The 22,927-nt window shown below is 41.3% G+C and overlaps 1 protein-coding gene across 1 annotated transcript in view; it reads right to left on the minus strand.

Annotated features, from left to right (window-relative positions):
• Nucleotides 1-21,976, minus strand: part of TTC7A (tetratricopeptide repeat domain 7A) — a 240,570-nt gene extending 218,594 nt beyond the window's left edge. The window contains exon 1 of the mRNA XM_039697785.1: nt 21,801-21,976. The gene's annotated coding sequence lies outside the window, so the exon portion shown is untranslated. The remainder of the gene's footprint in view (nt 1-21,800) is intronic.
• Between the last annotated feature and the right edge of the window lie 951 nt (nt 21,977-22,927).

The raw sequence follows: 22,927 nt of genomic DNA on the forward strand, positions 1-22,927 counted from the left end.
CTATGCTTCACAGTAGAATCAAAATAGAGAGGCAGTTTTCTGTCAAAAACACTAGAATTATTTCTTTTAGGGAACAACAAAGAAAACTTTTTTTTTAAAAGAACAACAGGGCAAATTCTACTCTACACGATGCTTAATTCTTCAAAATCTCACTTTTTTTCAGGCTCTGTATGACCTGGTCAGGGAGCAGAAATCTGTCCTTTCAAGAAGTAGCTAGTTTGTCTTTCTGTGACAACAGCAGCAGCAGCAGCAGAATAGGAGCCTTACAATCTTATTTCTCTCTTCTGTTGTCTTTTCAAAATCTGCCCCATACCTTCAATACCTTTCTAATGTGAATAGTCTGGTACAAGCTAACATTAGCAAATTTAGGGACTTGGAGAGACCTGCTTTCCTACTGCTGAGCTGTGCTTGGCACAAGGGAGAGACAGTTCACACGTAATTGCACAGGAGCATGTGAGCTCAGCTGTTGCACTCACCTCTTACATCACCACCTGTTTCACCAGGCACTTGCACACAGCGCTCAGGATGCAACAGCCTTGGCACAGTGGTGTACAGCTGGCACTGAGCGGGGCTCAGGCTGCAGACCTGGACATGCAGGTCCAAAACACAGGAGGACCAGCATCAAAACACAGCCCCTTCTAATTCAGTAGTGTCAGGAACAGAGACCATTATGTTTGTCTAAAGGCTCTCCCAAGCCATTTATTAGCTGGGAGGGACCTGAATGCCTGTCTCTTTCTAATGCCTGACATCCAGAAATAAGGTGCTGCTCCTGAACAAATCAGCCTTTGAAAAATCCATGTGTTGAAATTGCAGCCATTCATTCAGATTCTGTGCTGTGCTCTCAGTTTCTTCTGCCTCCTCTCCCCTGTGCCACAGCCAACACAGTTCATTTTCCCTCCCTGCCTCCCCATGTACCTCCTCAGGACACAGAAGCCAGATGCTTCTTCAAAAACTGCTCCTGCCTGCTCCCCTTCCCTGCTCATTCCCTCTGTCAACTAATAGCTGAAAGATTGGACGTCCCAATATACATCATGCTTAATGGTTTGTCAATATAAAAAAGGCAGTAACTGCAGTTGTTTAAAACGAGGCAAAATTTGTGTAAGACAATCTCTCACCTTGCAGAGACTGCAATGGATTCTCTTGAAGTGTTGTGAGCTCTTGTCTCCAGGGAAAACTTATTCAGTGTCTAAATGACTTGCAGCTACTCCTTGGCATTGCTTGACAAAAGTTTCACTCCTACCAAAATAACATTTCTTTCAGTACATGCTACATAGTCTGATGGCAATCAAGATGAGGATCTTCATACAGGGACTGTGCAGTCCCTGGATGTGTGTGGCCCTTAAAACTAACTGAATTCAGCAGACAAAAAAGCCTCAACTGCAGAAATAGCAGCTTGGCACTGCCTATTTCTTTTTAAAAGCAGAGTTTATTACCTCCTCACAGCTGGTGCCTGGGTGGCATCAGCCATCTGGAATTTAAGTTTCTCTCTAGGAACTTTGTTTTACCAGTTACATTTTCATTTACTCTTCAGAGTTAGAAAGCAAGTGAAAATTAGGAGCAAGTATGCTTCAGGATTCTCTGAACTGTACTTTCCAGTGGACTGCTGGACCCTAATCTCTAATTTTGTTACCAGGCATTTATCTTCATAATGGATGGATTTGGTGTTACCTTTCCAGTGCTGTTTTCTGACAAGGAATTTTAATTTGAGATGACTTGTGTAGGGTCCCAGCAGGACTGATTCTAAGAAGTGCTCATTATGGGTGTGGTCATCTCTCCTGGAAGAACAGGACTATCATATCTAATATGTGAGGCTGGAAAGGACAACAGCACCAGCCACTTGGCCCTAGGAGACGGGGTTTTTTCAGTAGAAAACAAGTAAAACTCGGCATCAACTTTGAGATATAAAAGTAACATCTATTAATTCATTAAATACGTTTCACATCAAAATAAATGGGAATCACCTGATTCAAGGCTAACAGGTTTGTGTCAGCTGGTCAGTTAGGAGAGATCCTAAATTTCCCTTTTTTTTTTTGCTTCTTGGGTTGGGTTTTGGTTTTGTATTTTTTTAACCTATAAACTTCAGACAATGGCTCAGCTGTGGCCCAATCCATTCTTTAAAATTATCTTCCCACATAAAGAGGTATTTCAAATCCTAAATGTAGGGATTGGAAAGGAAATCTGAGAGCACTGGAACAAAAAAACCAAGGGGGTTGTCATCTAACAAACCTTTCAGATAGATAAACAAGCCTCAAAAGCAATATAAATTCAATGTCTGTCCTAGCCTTGTAAGGTACGCCTGGGTTGGGAGCATCAGTTTTACTATCCAGCTTCCAGCACAGGTGGCTATTCCAGCAGCATGCAAAGGTTACCCAGCAAACATCTGCTCACCTGGGGAATAGCATCCCCAAAACGCCTGATCTCTGTGTGCATCATTCACTGAACAGCTGCAGAGTCAGTCCTTTTCCAAAAGGCTGAAGCAATGGAACTCCCTGTCTAGTTCTCCTACCTTCAAATCTCATGTCTGTAGTGTTTCTGGTCTTTTTTTACCACAGTCTTACACTTTACTTCTTCTGTGAAAACTGCCTTGTAAGTATTCTTACCACCCATTTATGCAAAGGGAGACAAATGTAATTCCCTTGCAGTTGCATAATCTCATCTGTATTCATAGCTATATGAATATTGATGCAAGTTTTTCCCTATCCCTTTCCTTTTCCCAATACAAGGATCCTGTAAGGAAGAGTCCCAAGGAAAATCTGAAAATTTGCTGTAGTGACTCACATTTATTATGCCCCAGCCAGACTTCTCTTATATAAGGCTGAGTCACTCATTAGCTGAACCTTTGCAAAGAAAGAAAAAAAAACAGGGATTTTTTTTCAATACTCAAGTCTCAGATTTTTTTTATGTTACAGCAACATGGATTATGGCTTCACCAGAATTTCTATTACATTTCCTGATACTTTTCTGTTTTTCTTTTTAGTATTTCTCTCATACAGCAGCATCCTTATGACACTTGAACTGACTGGAGTCTTGGGTTGCCAGGCAATACATTTCCAGGAGAAATTGGTTCTCTTGAAACCTCTTCTTCCATTTCACATACTCTGGGCATTTCATATTTATTTTTCAAAGCCCCAACAACACACATGTGACTGAGATGTGTTTGTCTCCCTGTGCCTACAAATGCAGTTGTTGAGAGGCCATTCCTAGTTTATACCTCAGAATTGCAGTGCTTTATATACAGCCCTCCCTCCACCAGCTGCCCAGCCTGCCTGCTTTGGGGAAACAGAGCAGACCTGTGTGTCTGCTAATTTGTTGTCAACCTGAACAAGCCTCCTGGTGACTGGGATTCCTGCAAAACGTCTCCCCAGATCTTTCCTGCTGGTCTCTGAATATAACACATTGGAAACAAAATGCTAGGGCAACTCTCTTTCTGACCAAACATTAATGTGGTCGATTACTGTCAGTGAAATTAGAGGAAATTGGAATCTTCACACTACTCGTAGTAATTTTTTGTCTCTCAGGTTCAAAGTACCCATATTTTCACATTATAAAAGAAAATTGTGGTCCACATCTAATTTCCTAGGCTTCACTGGCAAATCTTGACTACAGTGTTGGTGGGTACTCTCTAGATGGCAAAAAACTAAAACAGATTTACCAGATTTTCCCCAGAACGAGTTTTAGGAACACATGCGGCTTCAGCTGCCCTTGAAAGATGATGTAGAAGAGCAACCTGCCTGGACCCTTTACAATTACACAGTAAAAACCAACACAGTCCAGTAGGAAAATAAAGTGAATGAAGGTGTGCTGCTCAGTGACTGGAATTCAGTAATAGGTGGAGATGTGTAGCTTGTATCTTGCAGGGATTTGATGTACATGTTTGTACATCTACTGCCCAGCAGACAGGAGTACAACTACAAACTTTTATGTATAGCAGCTGCCAATGGGCTTCAGATTTCTTTGGAGGGGAAGGTCTCTGAAGTTAAGGAGAGAGTTCAAGCCCCATATTTAGTTTGAACCCTCCTGGTGGATGGCTCCCACACCTCTGAGATATCCAGCTATCACACCAGATCCATCTTTTTCCAAATGAAAGCTGTCCCAAAGTGGCTAATCACTGTCACATCCTTTCTCCATCAAGAGCCAGTCAGGGATTACACACATCTAACTCATTTAGACAACTGTATCAAATATCTCTGCTGAGAGATTGACACCAAATATTTGGCTTCAAACATGGAGATGCTTCAGGCAGAAACACAGCGAGGCCACAATTTCATAGAGACCTTAAACCCCCCCAGCCCAGCCGACACCTCTCTTTCCTACCCCTCACCTGCCCCTTTGCTGGTATTGCCCCAAGTATTCCTACAGCTTTACAGTCCACAGGGTGAAAGAAGTGATCCAGTGAAAGACAAACTCAAAACAACAAAAAATAAAGTAAGTCTCAGCATGGATGGGTGATCTAGCCCCCATCAGTGCACGACCCCACAGCATGTCCAAGGCCACCAGAGAGGAGGAGATAGAAGGGGGATAGATTCTGTGAGTAAGCACAGAAAGTGGGTAAGATTGTTCTTTGTGGTGACCTGTGGCCACAGTTAAGGAAGGAAGGCAAAGCCCCCAGGAAGGGATGAGTCAGGAGAGCATCAGCCAGGTGGCACAAGAAGATGAATTCTCAAAGATCCAAGCATGTGTGCTGTTTTTTTCCATTTAAGACTTACACAAATAACAGTGACTGATTCTCCTACTGTGCATGCTGTAAATAACTACTTCTGCTTACACATTACTTTAGTCTAACTGAAATAACAGTGATTTTCATCACAGATAGCAGACACTTTTTGTCCAGAAAGGACAGTGAAGTATAGTGGACCTGAAAACTCTAGATGTGCAAGCTCACCTTCAGAAGTGCTCAAGCCCTGCAGAGTATTTTCCAGGGTATGTAAAGGGTAGAGGAGAGTGTCTCAACTGAGTTGCAGGAGATAGCCTGAGAGATAGCATTGTGGGTCAGAAGAAGAAACGTGTGTGGTGCCTGTCAGGATCCTGAGCATCCCAGAGAATCTGATGTGTCACTAATGTCTCACACAGAGGCAAACTGCAGCAGGAGGGATTCCAGTCTCTTAGCACCTACATATCAAGTCGTGCTGAAAACAGAAAGAATACATCAAATGTTGATTTTGAAAATGAAATCTGATCTGCCCACGGCCAGTTTTTTCACTTTTATTTCTGTTGACAAAGAAGAGGGTCAACATTTGCTGTTCTCTGGCTCTTATGTGCTTGCTACAAATACATATTTCCCTGAAGCTCAGCACTACCAAGGCTTTTTGATGGTAAGCTAAAAGAGCAAAAATTAACTTAGCAGTGTTAAAAATAAGACGGGAGCCTCTCCTCAGACTACTAATTCTTGTGGACAATGTTTCAAGGTACTTGCCTCACTTAAGTACTCTGTGAATATGACTTCCAAGAAAAAAATTGCTCTATTTCAGCTCTAGACTAACCTGAGCCACACCATAACTCAGCTGTTGAAACCAACTTCTGAAAAGATCCCTGTGAATACAATTTTGTCAAGCAGAGTTGGTGCTGCAAGCCAGGATCAGCTGAAGAAATGTGGATTACATCTGCCTCATTGAATCCTGTTATTATCATTATTACTTCACAGCTCATATTTTCTTCCCAGTGCGAGGCTCTCCAAGCACAGGAATTCGCTGAGCTCCTGGTAACTTGCCACACACACTAACAAAGCTGGCATTTATCATGGCCTGTCAGAGCAGCCTTGCAGCTGCTGTATTCCTGATCCCCGCTCCTGCATGAAAAGCCCTGGGCCCTGCAGGCAGGCATGGTGAATCCACACACTCAGTATTGCACAGTGCCACACTGCTCATTTCCCACTAGCCCAGAACCCATCACCTGTGCTGTGTCCATTTCTCCTGCCCCCAGCTTTGGTGAGATGTACCTGCTTAAAACAACTCTCCCCACCTCAAAGGCTGGTGGTCTGCTCTCCCCTCCTTCTGCCCATTTTCCACCAGCACAGCTTTGTTTCTCTGGTTGGGCTTTTCCACACAGTTCCATACCTTGCAGTAGAAAATATCAATGCTGTGACTGGACCCACTGCTGATGGTCAGGGCTGGCACCACAGGCAATTGTAATACTGTAAAAATATTTTTGACAAGCACAAAAAAAATCATGTCCCATAGTAGGCATTTCCCATGGCTACCAGCTTTGGTGCAGGTTTGTATGAAAAGGAAATGATGGAGGCCCTGTCAGCTCTGCCTCCTGGCTCAGCTGGCAAACCCTGTGTGATGTTAGTGTATAAAAGAACAGCCCAGATTCTCAATAGCTTCACCAGCAGCTTCTTTAGTTCATTTTTCCATTTATGAAACATATTTTTTTTAAAGGTCATAACATTGTAGGCTCTTGGTGTTTGCAGCACATTTATCCTCACAAAAGTGGCATTTGGTTTGGCTGTCTCTGTCCATCATAGACTTTGCTAATTCTTTTATTTTCTCCTGTCAAGATTAATGAGCTCATGGCTCACCTTTTTATTTTTAGTGCTTTTGTATTACCATACTTTGGATGGAACTACACAGCTTGTAAAAAGTGTTGGAGAGACTTAAACAAGTCATGAAAGAGACAAAAAACTCAAAATCAACTTCCTCTTTCTTTGCCTCCTTAGGAGCTTCTTCAGTGAGCCCTGAAGACAACACAACTGCTCCCACTAACTTGCAACATGTTGAGCTTCCTTTTTTAGGCATTCATTATTGGGAAACAAACACTCAAAACTACCATGTCCTGTTGTCCACACTTCATTCTTTGGTTCAGATGAAGAGTGAAGTATGGGGGAAGACAATAATTATTAGTACAAACAATTCTATACAAAGACTAAGATCTACTAACCATCATGAAAGTAAAACCTGACTCCAGAGAGTAACTATTCCCAGCTATTTGTGTATGTTAAATGAGGAATTTCTTAAAAAATAGATGAGGGAAAGAAGGGCATCTTTTCTTTTTCCTTCATTTTACCCCTCACTGCAGCATAATCGTTGAAGGTGTTTAAACACATTCTCATAATTTTCAACCCTTTCTTTCCTACAGCTGCACATGGGCTGTGGTATTAGTGTGAAAGTGGGGAGACCAGTTCACAGAATACAGGAACAGATATCTTGTTTCTTTCTCTTGGCAACTCTAGGAACTACTTCCACTTTTTCTGTTTATTTTTTAGTTTTACCTCAAAAATTTTGGATACACAAAATACACAGGACAGCTCTTTTCACCTTCGTCTATCCCTGTACCAGGCAAGGTTTTTACTACTCTCTGTATCTTTACCAATGTTTAGGTTTACATCCCAATTTTTCTTTCAGATGGGGCATGTTAAAGCTCACATATCCTCGAGGGCCAGGGTTAGAAGGTCCCACCACCTACCACAATCAGTCAGAAGAAGAATATACCCCAGTGTGATCGCTCCTGTAGCCAGCTCTGCATTCTCCTCTGCATGTAGCTCCTCTGGGCTATGCAAACTTTACAAAACTTCTCAGTGGGACATTGTGGGTGTCCAAAAGTACACAAAATAGACAACCAATGAGATTTTCAAATATTCTCAACACGCCTATTTCCAAAATCAGACTCCTTCAGAAAACTGTACTATTGTCACCTGCACTACTTGGCTTTTTGAAAAGCTTTGAACTCTGAAGCATAACCTCTTCTTAGACCTGCTACAATTTTCCCCTTTTTTGCCAGCCCTAAGACTGGGTCTCACAGGCTCTGAAAGAAGGAGTGACATTTCCAGGCCCTTTCCTTGTCACAAAACCTACCCTGTGCTTTCAATGTGCTTTTCAATTTGTCAGATCTAAACCACCCTCCTTACATCCTTACAGCTTACCCAAAGCATGCACAGTATTGGGTAGCATTCCACAGCATGGTAAACACCTTATCCCTGAGCTGGCTGTATGTGGAACAATTATTACATGAATAAACTTGATGTGTGTTGTGGCTTGTGTTAGCATGGGTAGGGCAAAGGCAAACCTTTGCATACAAGCAGTATGTCAGCCCAAGAAAGGGCTGAGGTCCTACAGAAATTTTTTTTCCATGTCTTCAGACAAGCCTGAGAAAGCATTGTCTTCTCCTCAGGTGAGATTAAATATCAACACTGCAATACTCTTATTGCAAAGGCCAGGGGTGTTTCCCACCTGCTCTACCTGCTTTAGAGTACCTGTCAGCACCCTGGAGGCAGCACCGAGCTGGAAAAAACAGCATGATCCAGTGCCTTGCACGTGCAGCTCCCTGCTCCTGCCCTTTGCCAGTGCACTGGCAGCGCCCCTGTCAGCTCCTGTTTCAGAGGTGCTTCAGCCAAACAGAAAGGCCTGACCCTGTCCATGCCAGGGCAGCCTCCAGGCTCCTCTTATCAATGGCTGCTGCCACTGGTGAGCGAGTCTGCAGCTCCGAGGCCACATGGAAACTCCCATAAATACTGTGAAAAACAGGCTGAATTTATCCTGATAAGCATTAACAGAGCACCCAACATACCTGTGGGACAGAAGAGAGGGAGAGGCCTTGCAGTCTGGCTGGATTTACACACAATGCAACTTGAAGCTGTAGATAGCCCTTGTAGCAGACATGCCACTCCAGGGTAAATCCATCTGCACGCATCCTAACTGGAGCCTAAGGTGTCCAGAACAACAGGTTTTTCTCATTTTTCAGCGAGAAAGGAGCAAAGAAGTGTTAATCAAAGTATATCTCCATTCCACTAAGCAAGTCTACATCAAAATCTATCCTCTTCCATGTAGAAAAAACACTTATTCTGAGAACTGGAAATTGCTTTTAGACTTTCAGCCTTCACAGACTGCTGTGGTTTTAGGTTTCTTTTTTGACAATGAACTTAACTTACTTGTTAGTCTTTGGCCTTTTTTTTTCAGTATCTGTTGGAGAAACAGCATGAAGTAAGGTTGCTGATTAGGTGCACCCAGTAATCCATATCCAGGTTGCCTGTGATATTTAAAAAACACTACTAACATTGGTAGGGCCATAGATTCTTGAGAGGTTTACCCACACTGTGAACACAAGCAACATGGTGGTGGGCTATACAGACTCAGGCTGAGGAACTTTAGGAGGGACTACATCCATTCTGACATATTTATGAAACTTTTAGCTTAGAAGCTTTCAGTTAACTTCAGATACATGTTGTATGTGTCAGAAAAGAACAACCCATCCCTGCCTTATAACCCGTGACTTGAAAAGATGGAGTTGTAACAGACTCCTCTGCTGGAAAGGCAAAAGGCTAAATTTGACCTAGTGGGTGGAATTTAACACAATACTCTCTACTCTGACAGTCCTTTTGTAACACCAAAGCTGGAAAGCAATATTCTCGGCTCTCTGATGTTCAGCTTTCTCCATCTGTAAAAAGGGTTTAATAGTACTTACCTAGCCCACAGACATGTTGAGACAATTTGCCTACCACGTTTTGAAGTCTGCATCTGAGAGATGCTCTACAAAAGCAGGCTATTATTTAAAGCACAGTCCTTTTGGAAAAGCAGTCAAAAATAATTAGTGGCATATTCAAGTGTGTTCCGTAGCTATTTTTCTTTTCATTGATGGTCTTCACTAAATATGTCTTGCATATTTTCAGGATGATATGACTGAAAACGAAGTAATATCTGCCTGAGAAATCATCTTTTGAACAATACCAAAAAAATGGGCAGCTGAAACAGAAGGAGGTCATTGCCATGTCTTTCAATTTTCCTTTCTTATCAGGTATAAGCCAAGGAGACAATAGAACACAGCACCATAAATCACAGAAATCTGCACAGCATTGTCTCCCTTGGTGCTTACTGCATAGAACATGTATTTTGCTGGGTTTAGTCATCGCCTTCATGTGAGCAATGATCCATTTTGTTATGAAGAACCTCTATTGGTGGCAAATTAATATAAGTGGATTCATTAAATATGTTTTCCTTTGAATGTGTGACTGTGTTTCACCTTCCTCAGAATACAAATGCATCACTGCTGTGTGAATCAATAGGGTTCTTCTAATTTTACAGGCACAGACAGAAAACAAAAAATGGCACCAGTTTATTTTTTTTACCACAAGTTTAAAATACCTCAAAACAAACTTCTTTGTCACACAGGGATTGATTTTTAACTTAGGAAAAGCATGAAGTAGGAGTATGTTCACAGAAGAGAAAGAAAGTATTCTGTACATTCCCTAACAGGAATGAGAACTTTAGTTGTCTGAAGTTATACATATATATATATATATAAAAAAAATATATATGAACCTCCCACAGCATTTGCCTCTTCCCTGTATTACCCCACCACCAGCCCAGGCCCCACTGGCTCCCACCTGATGCTTTTCCAAACCAACAGCTGCTTCTCAGCTGCCATCTCTACTTTGGTGTCTTTTCATCTCATTTTCCCTGGGCACATGCATGATCTCAAATAAAGAGATCTTAACTGGGTGCAAGAGCACTATGGACTTCTCTCCTCCAAAGGAAAACTAGAAAACATAACTGGTCTATTTGCCTCTGCCCCCAAATTAATATTGAAAATATCTTTCAAATGACCTGACAGTACGACCAAAAGTAGCTCCTTCCAAACAATTTTAAGTTACTCTGTGCCTGACATAGATTTTACTTTTTTAAGTAGAAGGACAAATCATGACAATGAGCTGATAGGTCATGGTTATGAATAGCTTCGAATTTTCTCAGTGAACTCTTCTAGCTTCTGTCAGATATTCAGTACCTGCAAATAAAGAAAAAGCAAAAAAACCTCCAAACAAATTCAAACAACCTCCTCCCAAAAAAATAAACCAAAAATCCCCAAAACAATCCCCAAACTAGCATGTTTACCCTAAGAATCAGGAGAGTTCACTGTGTAAGTTTGTACTTAGAAAGTTTTACAGATGCATTTTACTTACTTCAGAGGCAAGAGCATCTCCAGCAGAGCTCTTCTGGCCTGTCAACTGCATAATATCTTTCAATTAGACTTCTTTTTACTAGACATGTTAGGAATCCACTGGAAAAGATCAGTCCCAGCTTTAGTCAATATATTCATTTGCTGCTTATGTAATATGCCATTAATATATTGGAGTTATTAGATCGCAGATATTTTTATGAATGAAAGACAAATGTTATCTTCCTATGAACATCAACATGAGACATCAAGCTTTTTAAATGCTGTTATTTCCCCCATTCTCTGTTTCTTAGAATACCTTAACACTGACTCTGTTGATGCTTTTAAAATTACTAGGGAAAATAATTTCTTGGCTGCCACTTCACCGAGTTTCACTGTGAAATATTTTTTTTATATTCTCCATTATGAAACTCTGAGAGCTGGGGCCAAAGAGCAAACCCAAATTGGGAGGGATATTGAGCTGTAGTCACCATCCAGCATAGCAGTTCACTGTAGCTATGGTTCATCTGATCCTGCTCATTTGGGGTCCAGACAAATGTATTAGCTGAAAGATCAGGAAAAAACCAATAAGGAAGCTTTCTTGGGAGAACAGAGCATGCAGGTGAGCCAGATTTCTTTGCAGCTGCCTGCAAGCTGAGGTGAGGATTTGAAGAGCGGCAATTGCAAATTTGTGATAGTGCTCTATGGCACAACCATTTTCTTTTGTGTTAAATTCAGTCTAGGCAAGATGCTGAAGAGTCAACAAATATCATAGTGAGTGTTAAGTTTTAAGAACATCACTGTCACATGTTTTTTTTAGGAAGGCTCATACACATTAGGAAAAACCTGTTTCACTGTGAAAAACATCTACATCACTATTTGTCTAAACCCTATTATTTTTATCTTTAAACTCTCAAAACAGTTTGTTGTCCTTGAATGTGACCAACATCTTACAATGAGATGCACAAGCAATTAGGAAAAATTTACTACTTCTTTCTATACCCCATTCATTATTTCAAGCTGTTGAACTTGGACCGACTTGGTGGATTGAACAGATTTTCCAACAGGTAATTGACTTCAAGAGAAGGCCTGGAATAATTCTAGCTGGCTGTTAGTCTGGGAATGAGTCTCCCTCCATTAATTAATCACTCTGAAGAGAATTTTTCTTTCTGAATAAACTCATTATTTTTAAACATATGACATTTAGCTGTATAAATAAACTCTAGAACTGTGATTTAAAATGTGTGCTAACTGTAGGCACGACATGCCATGGATAGCAGAGCCTCCTCTGCATTTTCTGGAGTGACTTTATCTTCTGACTACAAAGAAGTGGGGGCAGGGAAATGAACTGACTTATGATTTCACCCGCTTATAACCAGGATTGGTTATAAGCATGATTGTTGCATTTAAAGATACACTCAGGGTGATTTCACCCGCTTATAACCAGGATTTCTTCACTTGCATGATTGTTGCATTTAAAGATACACTCAGGGAGACATCAGCTGTTCAGCTGGAGAGGACCAAAATGTACTGAAAGACGAAAAAAAAAATCATACCCAAAAAGGACAAAGCCCAATCAAATACAAAAAAGGATGCAACAAATTAGGTCTTCTAACAGAGAGATGCTCAACTGTATCAGTCCAGTGAAAGTCATTCAGACCTTTTTTAATTTTTAAAACTGTTTTTCACAGTATGAGGCTTGGAGAGATAGTCTGGTTTTAATCTGGTTTTAAGATCTGAAGATATTACTACCCGCATTGCTAACAAGAGGTTACAATATCCTAGCTAATTTTATCTCAAGTGAATTGATATTTCTCATCAGCAGGGCTGGGTAGAAGTTTGTCTCTAATGGAGAAACTGATTTTTAAAAAAACATCCTTCTGATAAAACAAACACTGAGTGTCTGGTAACAGTTCTGCAAGTCTAAAAAAATGCCAAAGAAAATTTTTCATACAATCAACTATGAAAATATACAACTCATTCCTGTATCTGACTAATGGAATGGGATTAGTTCTAGTCCTCATTGTCCACAAAATGTTGTGGTGGTGAGAAGTTTACACTGTGTTCTTGAAATGAAGTACATTGATGGACGGCAGATCTACTGCTTGCTGGATGGTCCTGATGCTGAAATATGAGCCTCTGCTGAAAGGACATCCACAGATGCACCTTCTGGAAGCATTCAGTATTAGCCACAGTCATCTACAGGGTATTATCCTGACCCAGTAAGGCCATTTCTGTCCCACCAGTGCTGCTCTGCATCAGTTATTCAGGAACAGCAGTAAGTGAATACTGGCTTCAGACTCACTCCGGACCACTTGGCTGTTGCCTTTTATCCCTGTCTCTTTCTGCTGTTTTCTAATCTTCTTAGAAAGGAACCTGAATAGTTCCCCACACCTAACCAGGCTGAACTGGAGTCAAGGCAACTCTAGTTCAAAAACCAGTTCCTGCCACTTCTACCAAAGAAAAAACACCATCTGTCACAGCATTACCAGTACCTCATTTGAAGTCACAAAAGTCCTTTCTGTGCCTGGTACACCAGCCCAGAGCAGACAGTAGGTGCATGTGGTTGGTCAAGTATCCAGAGCCTTTACAGACTGGCGGACAGGTAAAGCACTTGACCCACTGGCTACAAGTGGGCAGGAAGCAATTAAAAATAAGAAGTCTCTGCCTCCTTGGGTATTAACATGATGCTCCAGAGTGCACAGTTAGAACAAACGTTAACATAACCATTGGTTTTCAGGGCTCCCATTTTAAAGCAACGTTTTTCTAGTAACACCTCTTCAACATCTCTCCTCCATTCAGCTACGAGGTATTAAACCGGGCCCACGCCAGCAACAACAGCGGAGCCATCCCACCTGGCAGTCCCAGCAGTCTGCTCCATCAGTTCCCACAAGCTTATTGAGCAACACATATAGGAAGAAAGCTGCAGCTGCAGCTCTGGCTACGCTTCACTCAGAAGGTATGCACTCCCCATTCCAAAATAGCCACAGCTTTATTAAAGCCCTAACTAAAAAGCTAGGAAAAAAAGAGAATGAACCCCAAATTCATTAAATTCATTTAAACTTTTTCCAGTCGCTGGGGAAGCTCCAGTCTGCATGATGACTACAAAAGCAAAGCATTTAACAGCCTTGCCATGCAATTTGAATGTGTCTGTACAAGACAAAAATTCAAACCTTTCCTACTCAAGCTATCAATCAAAGTGAAGCTAAAATTACAGTTTAACAAGCAGGTATACATGTTTTAGTTAGCAAATGAGGCAAGCAGGGCACATTATTTTTAGTTGCAGTGATGAGGAAAAGAGTGAAAAATAGAAGGAGGAAGGAAGGAAAAATTGTGTCTCTCCATTTGGCTCAGGCTTCTGAAGTTTTAGTTAACATTGGCAGCATTTAGATACGATAATGGCATTCAAGAAGTCTCTTAGACTGAACTATTGCTGTGCATGTAATTATATTGTAATTTGTTGGCATTTTTAATGATATAGAAAAGAATGACTGAACTTGCCTCAAACTTGCCAATAAATGGTGAACTGTTTTATTAGGTGACCCCATGGGGCCAGGATGACCATGAACCACTGCTTTTTCAAGCAGATGCTCACCAAAATTCAATGTGCATCAACATGCATTTTCTCCTTGATTCCAAATGCTTTTCAGCTGAAACCACAGAAAACTTTTAAATTGCTTATGACAAAGTCTGGATCAGAAATGAGCTGATTTTCTCTCTCTTAAATTATGGAAACAATTTGCCCAAACACAACCATCATTCATCTTCCCTAATACCATACAAAAATATGCCAGTTGCAGGATCACTAATCAGACCCTTGGACCTGAAGTTAGCCAAGTTTTCATTCTCTGCATTGGATCAGCAAAACAGCTTCCCATAACATTGGATGATGGAGGAAGGTATCTGGTTTATCTTGCAGGTACAAATTACTTACCATATCAACAAAAGTCACAAATACATTCCTACCTACCAAGGAGCTCCAGTTCCAGCAGGGTTATGGTTGTTGTTGTATGTTTTTTCTAAATGCTCTTTGGTAGAAGTACTCACCCTTCCAGCTTTAACTCTGCCCTCCATATATATACACCACCACAAACACAGTTACAACAGTGTTAGGAACAAACAAGTTCCTCTCAGCACTTCTTGACATGTAGAAGACCATGACTGTGGATGCCAGAACTCTGTCTTAACCTCATATTTTGGTACATTTTGCTCTAAAATCACAATCCATTACTCTGGCTAAGGCATATCTATCCATACGCCTGGATAAGGAATAGCCAGCACTGAATTAAGATCACTGAAGTTGGATATTTTTCCTAGAATTTCATTTAAAGAGAGCTGACCTGGTAAACTGCTTATCATAAACAATGCAAGGCTGCCTTCTGGAGAAGTTGTGGAAGGACCCTTTTTGCCACAGACAAGAGGTCACCATGAAATGTAAGTTGTTCTTCACAGTAAAACAACTTTCTTTTTGCTAATGTTCAGTGGGATGCCACTCAATCCACTTTCAGAATAATCAGCCAAAGAAAATTAGAAGGAAAGGCTAGGCTGTCTCATGATATCAGAATTTTCTGAATGCTGTTCTCATTGGCTTGATGAATGGGGAAGGCAGAGGAAATCTCTTTTCCTTTTCATAATTCTTTCCCCATGAGGAATAATTTCCCAAAGGAATTATTTAATCATAAATTACAGCTAGTAACTCACTGAAGAGGGAAAAGAAACAAGTCAGTAATGAAGAATCAACTTTTTGGTCCCAGCAGGGAAGAGAAAGAAGCAGCTTTTTTCTGTTACTATTTAGCCCATCCTGGGGTGTGACTCATTAGTGCTTTCATGGTTCACCAGGATGTTTTGGTCAGTCTTTTAAGAACAGTCTGATCTGTTTTTCTGTTGTTTTCAGGGCACACACTGCATTTGCTTGTGGTTTCTAGCACCCTCCTAAATGCTGGAGGTGCTTGAGGTTTAAAACTGCACTTAGGGGATAAAAAGGTCACTGAGCCAAAAGGAACAGCTATAGTGAGCCTTTGTTCCCCACCAGAAAACACCTCAGAATTTTCATTAAAGCAGAAGTTTGGATCTCTGAGCAGCTGCCAGCTCACAGGTGTGAGCAGATTCAGCAGGCCAGGAGTGTTCTGCTAGAAAGTGTCTTGAGAGCTTGTTGTGCTGTGCCCCTGAGCATGGAAAAAGGCCACAAGTGAAGTTTGTGGAAAAGAAACACGAGCAGGCTGGATGGCTGGTCTGACAAGAGATTGTTTCACTGAAGTGCAATGTGTGCAGAAGGGTCTGGGGGTGGGATAAGGCCACTGTGTTTACTAACTTTGAAGGGCTTTTGATTTTTAACTCAGGGGGTTAGAGAATTCTGTCACAACTGGCATATGTCCTGGAAAAAACAAACCTGTCCAACTGGTGTTAATACAAACAGGTCCTGTCCCCAGCCTAAGCAACTCAGCAAGCAAACAGCATGGGCGAAACAGGAAAGTTTGAGAATGAAGTCAGACGTAGGAGCTGCTGAGAATGGAAAAGCAACAGCTGAGAGCCAAGTCAACTACCTGAAATAAAGTCAAAAGCTTCCATAAAGTGACTGTTCTCCCCCAAGCTATCCAAGCATCATATTCAAAGTGCTTCATTATCTTCTGAAACTTGGTGAGTTCACAGCCTGGTTAACAATACTGACAGCGAGTCTCACAGTTTAATGGCCCTTTTGTCCTGTGTTGTCTTCCTCCATAGGACAACAAAACAAATGTAAGCAGCATCTGGACATGGAGAAGAACAAAGAGGGGAAAGTGAAATGGAGAGTTTCAACAGATTGGAGAGAAGCAAGAAATGTGATAGTCAGAAAAAAAAAGTCTGATGTGCAAGAAAAAGTTGACAAAATACGTACAGGCTGTTGGACACATCAAGAGTACCCTGAGACGTCCTTGCAGGTACAAGATTCACAGGTGTTGGTTGGAGACCTGACAGCCAAGAGCTGTGCTGGTAAACTTGCATTTGGAGAGGGACCAACCCAGGACACAGCAGTACCAGAGAGGAGCACCCCCCAAACTGGCCTGTGCTGCCTCAAAGACCAATGCAGAGGCTGCCTTGGGATTTCATGAGTGATTTGAGTCCTCATGGTTGCAAGGAAATTCTGTTGCTAAGCTGCTCCAGCTGCAACCCTTAACAGTAATTGTTGTGTGCATCTCGTCTACCAGATTTATCAGCCTGGAAAATTAAGAGATGAGGAAAACAAGCAATGCTATGCTATGCTTCACTGGGTCTTCCCCTCAACATGGAGTGTCACTAGTGCCAGCCACAATGAATACAGGAAAGAAAATATGGACAGCTGCAACTAGACTGATTTGCACCCACTAAAAGTCTTACGTTGGATACTACAAAAGCAGTTTACTTGAACTCATCACAGCTGGAAATAGACCTGTCCTTCAGGAAGCAAAGCTACCACAAAGGAGTGGGGGGCTTTGCTGCCTCTCTATCCTTGGCAGACCCTTAGTGTTGCATGTTTTCAGACACTCCAGAATAACCAATTTCTTTCATATGGTGAAGCCTGGTACTAAGAGCTTCCTGCTCCCAGGTTAAATTTTTTGCCAGACTGCAACAACTTGGTTTGAATTAACCCTGATGGCTTTGCCTAAATTGTTTTTAATTTTTTTTCCCCAGAAAAATAGTTGGACTGCTTCCAAAGCAGAAGCTGTTGTTTGTGATTTTATGCTTACAAGATCCTTGCACAAGCAACTCCAAACACCATGCTCTGGAGCAATCACCCGGTATTTGTCTGACACAGCCTTTACATCTGAAGAGTAAAAACTCATGCAAAAGGTTACCCTAATTATGGGTAACTTGGGGCGTGGGAAAAAGAAATTGCAAAAACAAAATTCTCCTTTAACAGTTCACACAAGCTCCATAGAAGTTTCTAGCACAATTTCATATCCCCAAAACTTACCCATGTTTGGCATGTTCCTGCTTTTTCTGATTTTCTGGTGAGAAAACAAAGGAACCTGGGTGGGGGTGTCTGTATCCAACTGACAGCTAGGTAGGAAAGAAGGAAAGAGAGAGATTTTGCTTACCAGAAGATAACATGGTGCTACATACTCACACACAGTGCAGAAGTGGACCAGACATGTATAAAATGCCTTTTACACATACCCGTAAAGCCAGTTCTGTAATTATGACATGAAGAATTACCAGTGTTTAATTCTTCCTGGTTCCATGATTATTTCCAGCAACACAAGAGTTAAACAGGCAGCAACTAAGCTGAAAACAGAGACCAGTTGTTTGGATGCAAGACAATAAGATACAGAAGGAGATGTGGCTACACAGAGAGATCCTGTGATCTGGACTTGGAGAGAGCATCAGAGGGAAAACAAATAATAATGAATTGTAGCACTTGGGCTTTTCAAACTTGGTAGGATCATTAACTGATGAAATTAACTTGAAGACAAAGTCCAGGCAATGACAGTATAGGTAAAGAAATGAACAGGGAGACATCTAGCCTGGAAAAGGAGAAAGGAATTTGCTCTGGAAAGACTCTCTTGGCCACAAAGCCTCGACCTGCTCTGGTGCACGCCTTCAGACGCTACTGCTGGCAATCTGCTGAGAAGCTGAGCACAGCAGTAGGAAGCTACAGAGGCTCCTTTGCCAGCCACTGGCACAAGAAGGTTTCACATGCTGCTTTCAGGGTAAGCAAAAGGTCCTGAACAAGGAGCCTGAAGAGGCTTTGAACTGCTGTACTAGTACAGATAAATGGCCTGTTTGGTCTGCTGTCCTGGGAACATCTGTCCTGAGTGCATAACTCCGAGTTAAGGGAATTTGATAGTATTAATCCTGGATTAACTGCTATCTATTTTTTTCACCTACAGTCGCAGAAGGAAAGTTCTGACCTCGTTCTGCTGATGGAGTGGAAAAATCACCAGTGGGCTCCTGGAGAATGCTGGTGTCTCTTTCCCACAGTAAACCTCTCTTTTTCCTCCTCTCTCCCTGACCCCATGGTGACCTATCTGCTGGATTAACAGTACTTCAGTGGAGTGTAGTTAATAGGTTTGCACACCACATTGTCTAGAGAGGTATGTGCAAGCCAGAAAAAGAGAAGAACAGTGTTGATGGGCTGATAATATCCACAAAAACAGGAAGGAAGGATAGATTAATCTGTAAAAATGCAATATGTCTGGAGCTGAACTCAGTAAAAATTTCTATTTTGGTTTACTTTCTCATCTTCTATGGTTTCACAGGTAAAAGTCTGCTTTTTTTTCAGAAACAGCCACAAAAATATTTTAATTCAATGACCATTTGTCCGTGACTATTAAAAGAAGGTGGAGTGATGGAGAACAATCTGGTAGGAACTATGTATTTATATGGAACATAATAGAGAGAACTGCATAAGAACTGATTGGCTGGCTCAATAACTGGCCAGGAAAAATAGAAAGAGGGAGTGGGGAATCTATTTCAGATTGGCCTAAAGTTATTTTCAGCTATTCCCACCAAAATGGAAAGAAAAAAATCTGAAAAACTTGAGAATTTCAGTCCAGAATAGAACCCTGGAGCTGACTTCCAAACTGCAGCTGCTGAGCAGAACTGCAGCATTGCCAGTTCTTTGGCTTCTTGCCTAATGGTCACAAGAAATAATTAATATCAAAACCCATTGCTAATACAAGTCATATTTTAAACATTTGATCAGCAATTAAGCTTTGACTTCTCAAGAACTGACAAGTAATTCACAGTCTGTCCCAATAAACTTGGTGTCATTGAAAACATTCTAAGCTAACAGTACCAACAATGTTACCAGCATAGTTTCTGTCATGCTAAGAGTGATATTAAAAAGAAACCCATACATAATTTGGAACAAGGCACATATGTAAGTGATTTAGACACACAATTGTTTGGGGGAGGTTTGTTTTGTTTTGTGATGTCTTTAATTAGGAAGCCACAGGAGATCAATGCAAGTATCAAAATCATCATAACGAAATATTTAACCTCCTATCTGGCTCAAGCAACAGTCATGAGAACCAGATGCTGCCACATCCAATCCCTGTGAAGAAACCAAATGGTAAACAGATACTACATTGCTTATCAGGCTGCAGCTTTCTCCTCTGAAACCAAATACCCATTGAGACAAGGCAGAATGAACTGGCTGTTATGATCATTTATATAAAATAACTGAATATTAAAATGAGATATGATTGTGCTTTACTATTTGAAGACACTTGTCCCTTTACTGAGCTTTTCACTTGAAGATCAAAACCTTATTAGAAGCATTAGTAAATGAGGTCTCAGAGCACTCCAACATGAAAGACATCTTAAAACCTTTCACTTCTCAAGTCAGGAAGCTCAAAGCAGACAGACTAGCTCTAAAATTAATTTGTTTCAACTTATATGGCACATGGGTTACTTCTAAGGGCTCCAACAAAAGATCAGTGCATTGTGTGGTTTTGAATTATTTTGATGCAATTCATCTCTTCCAAGGTCTTAAAAATAACAACACTGTGTGCAGTTTGGAGCTGGAAAATGAAAGTATCTGCCATTAACATAGACACATTCTTCCTGGAGTTTTACATGCCCCTCCCAAGTCCTGTCAAGGGCTGAGCCTGGGACAAGGGAATGCTGATATCCTGCATATTCCCTCCCATACCTATTTCTTAGTCCCCTCATATTCACCTGCCTTGTACTGCAAACAATTGACCAAACTGGTCTACAAATATTAGGCTGGAGGACTGGAAATGGCCATGCAACAAAGTGACAGTTTGCTTTTGTACCTGCTACTATAAAATCAAAAATACAAGTAGAGTCTTAAGGAAATAAGTACTTTTAGTAATGTGAATTACTGAATGAAGTTGCATTTATACAAAATAATGCTTCTAATCACTTCTCACTACAAAATATTTTCAATATTAATTCTGAAGTGTGACCTGCCTTTTAAAGGAGGTGCTGTGCACCACGAGCAGTGGACAGCACACATGCACACACAACTCTTTGTACCCATATATGTCTTGAAGCACACTCATGCTTTCATGGAAAGGCATGGTGGTGAGACAGGAGCAATCTGATGACCGTGTGTGAATTAACACCACAGCAACAGAGTGACAGCTTCACACCTGCACACAGACAGCAGTCCAGTGCAAACTACATCACCTGTCAGTCTGCAGTCACAGCCTGGCTCTCACAAGGGAATACAGAGGAAAAATTGTGGTTGTACACTGGCACCAAGAGGCATTTTTGTTTTGGTAACAAAACCTGGGTTTAGTGCTCCTCATTACATCAAGCCTGTGGGGCAACACTGCAGAGGAGCTGTGAGCCCAGGCTCAGCTCTAAGAGCCTGAGTGTTACTCACAAAACCCAGACAAACAAAATTAGAAATAGCAATTAAACAGAGCAACAACTCACACACAGGACTTAAATCACATCAAAAGACAAATCAGGGAAGATCCAGGATATTCTGCTTGAAAGCATCTCTGAGACTGCTTGGCAAATGTGTACTCTTGCTCTCTCTTCTGAGCAGAGAGCACAATCCTGGAGGAATGGCAAGTTCAGTGTTCCTGTACAGACACCGCTACCATCACTGTATTTACAGCACACACAGACTCCCAGGGCACATCACCCCCTGCCCAGTACCAAGGAGAATACAATAGCCTTTCTCAGCCAGGATGCACACAGCACTGGCTTGGTCCTGCTTAACGCTGCTCTTGAGCATCATTAACTTCAGAGAAGACTGGAGGCACACTGTTGGGTCGTTTCAGTCTGAACATGCAGGTCTTTAAAAGCCTTTGTCCACATTCTAAGCTTTTCCTTATTGTAGGACTCACACCTTTAGGAGCCTCTTGTTCTGTGGGGCAGCACCTGGATGTCTTCTACTGTCTTTACCTTCTCTCTACCTTTGGCTTTCCCCATTTTTTCAGTAAAGCCCAGTGCTAATCTTCCTTTGTTCTAATGTGACCAAGAGCTGGCTCTTCTCTTACCTTGGTCGTTGTGCAGCAGATTCTTCATGAGGAAAAGCAGAGAAGTGAGTGGAGTGCTGCAGGTGGGTGCTAAAAGGGCACCAGGTACCCTGCTGGCCTCCTGTTCAATGCAATGTCTTCCTCAGCGTGTCATTGCTCAGATTTCATTTCCACCATGCTTCCCTCAGCCACTCTCTTTCTCTCCACAGTGAGGGTGGAGACCTCCTGTAGGAACAGGAGGGCTTTGCCCCAGGGTCCTGGGGAGGCAAAAGAAAACAAGAGACAGAAAATAACAAAAGGATGTTCAGAAATCTGCTAAATGCCAAGGAAACAAACAAGTACATTGCCATGGCCTGAAGCCCACAAAACAGGGCTTTCAGTAACCAGAAGCACTGGGAATGTAGACAGGCTGCTTTTTTATTAAAAAAAAAAAAAAAAAAAAAAAAAAAAAAAAAATGTACACAGGCTGCTTTTTTTAAAAAAAAAAAAAAAAAAAGAAACAAACAAAGAAAAAACTTTTGTGAACATTGATACTTAGCTCTATTTTTTTATTTTTAGGTCTTTATGTCTGAGCTGATTTGTTCACTCTAAATTCAGCTGTTGGCCAGTCAAGCAAAAGCAGGAGACAAAACCATGCTCCTCTGAAAAAAGAGAAACTACACTCCCAGTTTGTCCAATGAAACAGAGGCAGTGGGATTCAGTGCAGAAGTATACTTCTAATACTCAGTACCAAATCAGTGCTCAAACGTCTTCAGTTAAACTATTTTCAATTATTATTTTTTTAAAGGGGTGGAGAGTACAATTTTTTCGTTTCCAGGATCCACTTATGTTCAGAGCAAAAAGTTCAATAAAGGATAATGTTAAAATTCTTTCTTATTCCACAGTCTCATCTAGAGTAAAAAATACTTTTCTCATGCACATCTCTCTGTCTGTTCTCCACCTGGCACTACACAAGATTTAAAAACTCTGTCCAAGTTCATTGTACATGTTGTGTGACAGGTGTTTGCAGAGAAAGCCAAAATGACCTCATATGTGCCAGTCCTTCCAAAAAGCACTTACACCACGTCAGCTTCAGGTGATGTTGAGTTTTATATTTTGCCAAGGCACAGATGGACAGAGCACACCTGCAGTCTTTAATGAGTATGCTT

Source organism: Passer montanus, unplaced genomic scaffold, assembly GCF_014805655.1.
Source record: "Passer montanus isolate IOZ18808 unplaced genomic scaffold, ASM1480565v1 scaffold12, whole genome shotgun sequence".
NCBI lineage: Eukaryota > Metazoa > Chordata > Aves > Passeriformes > Passeridae > Passer > Passer montanus.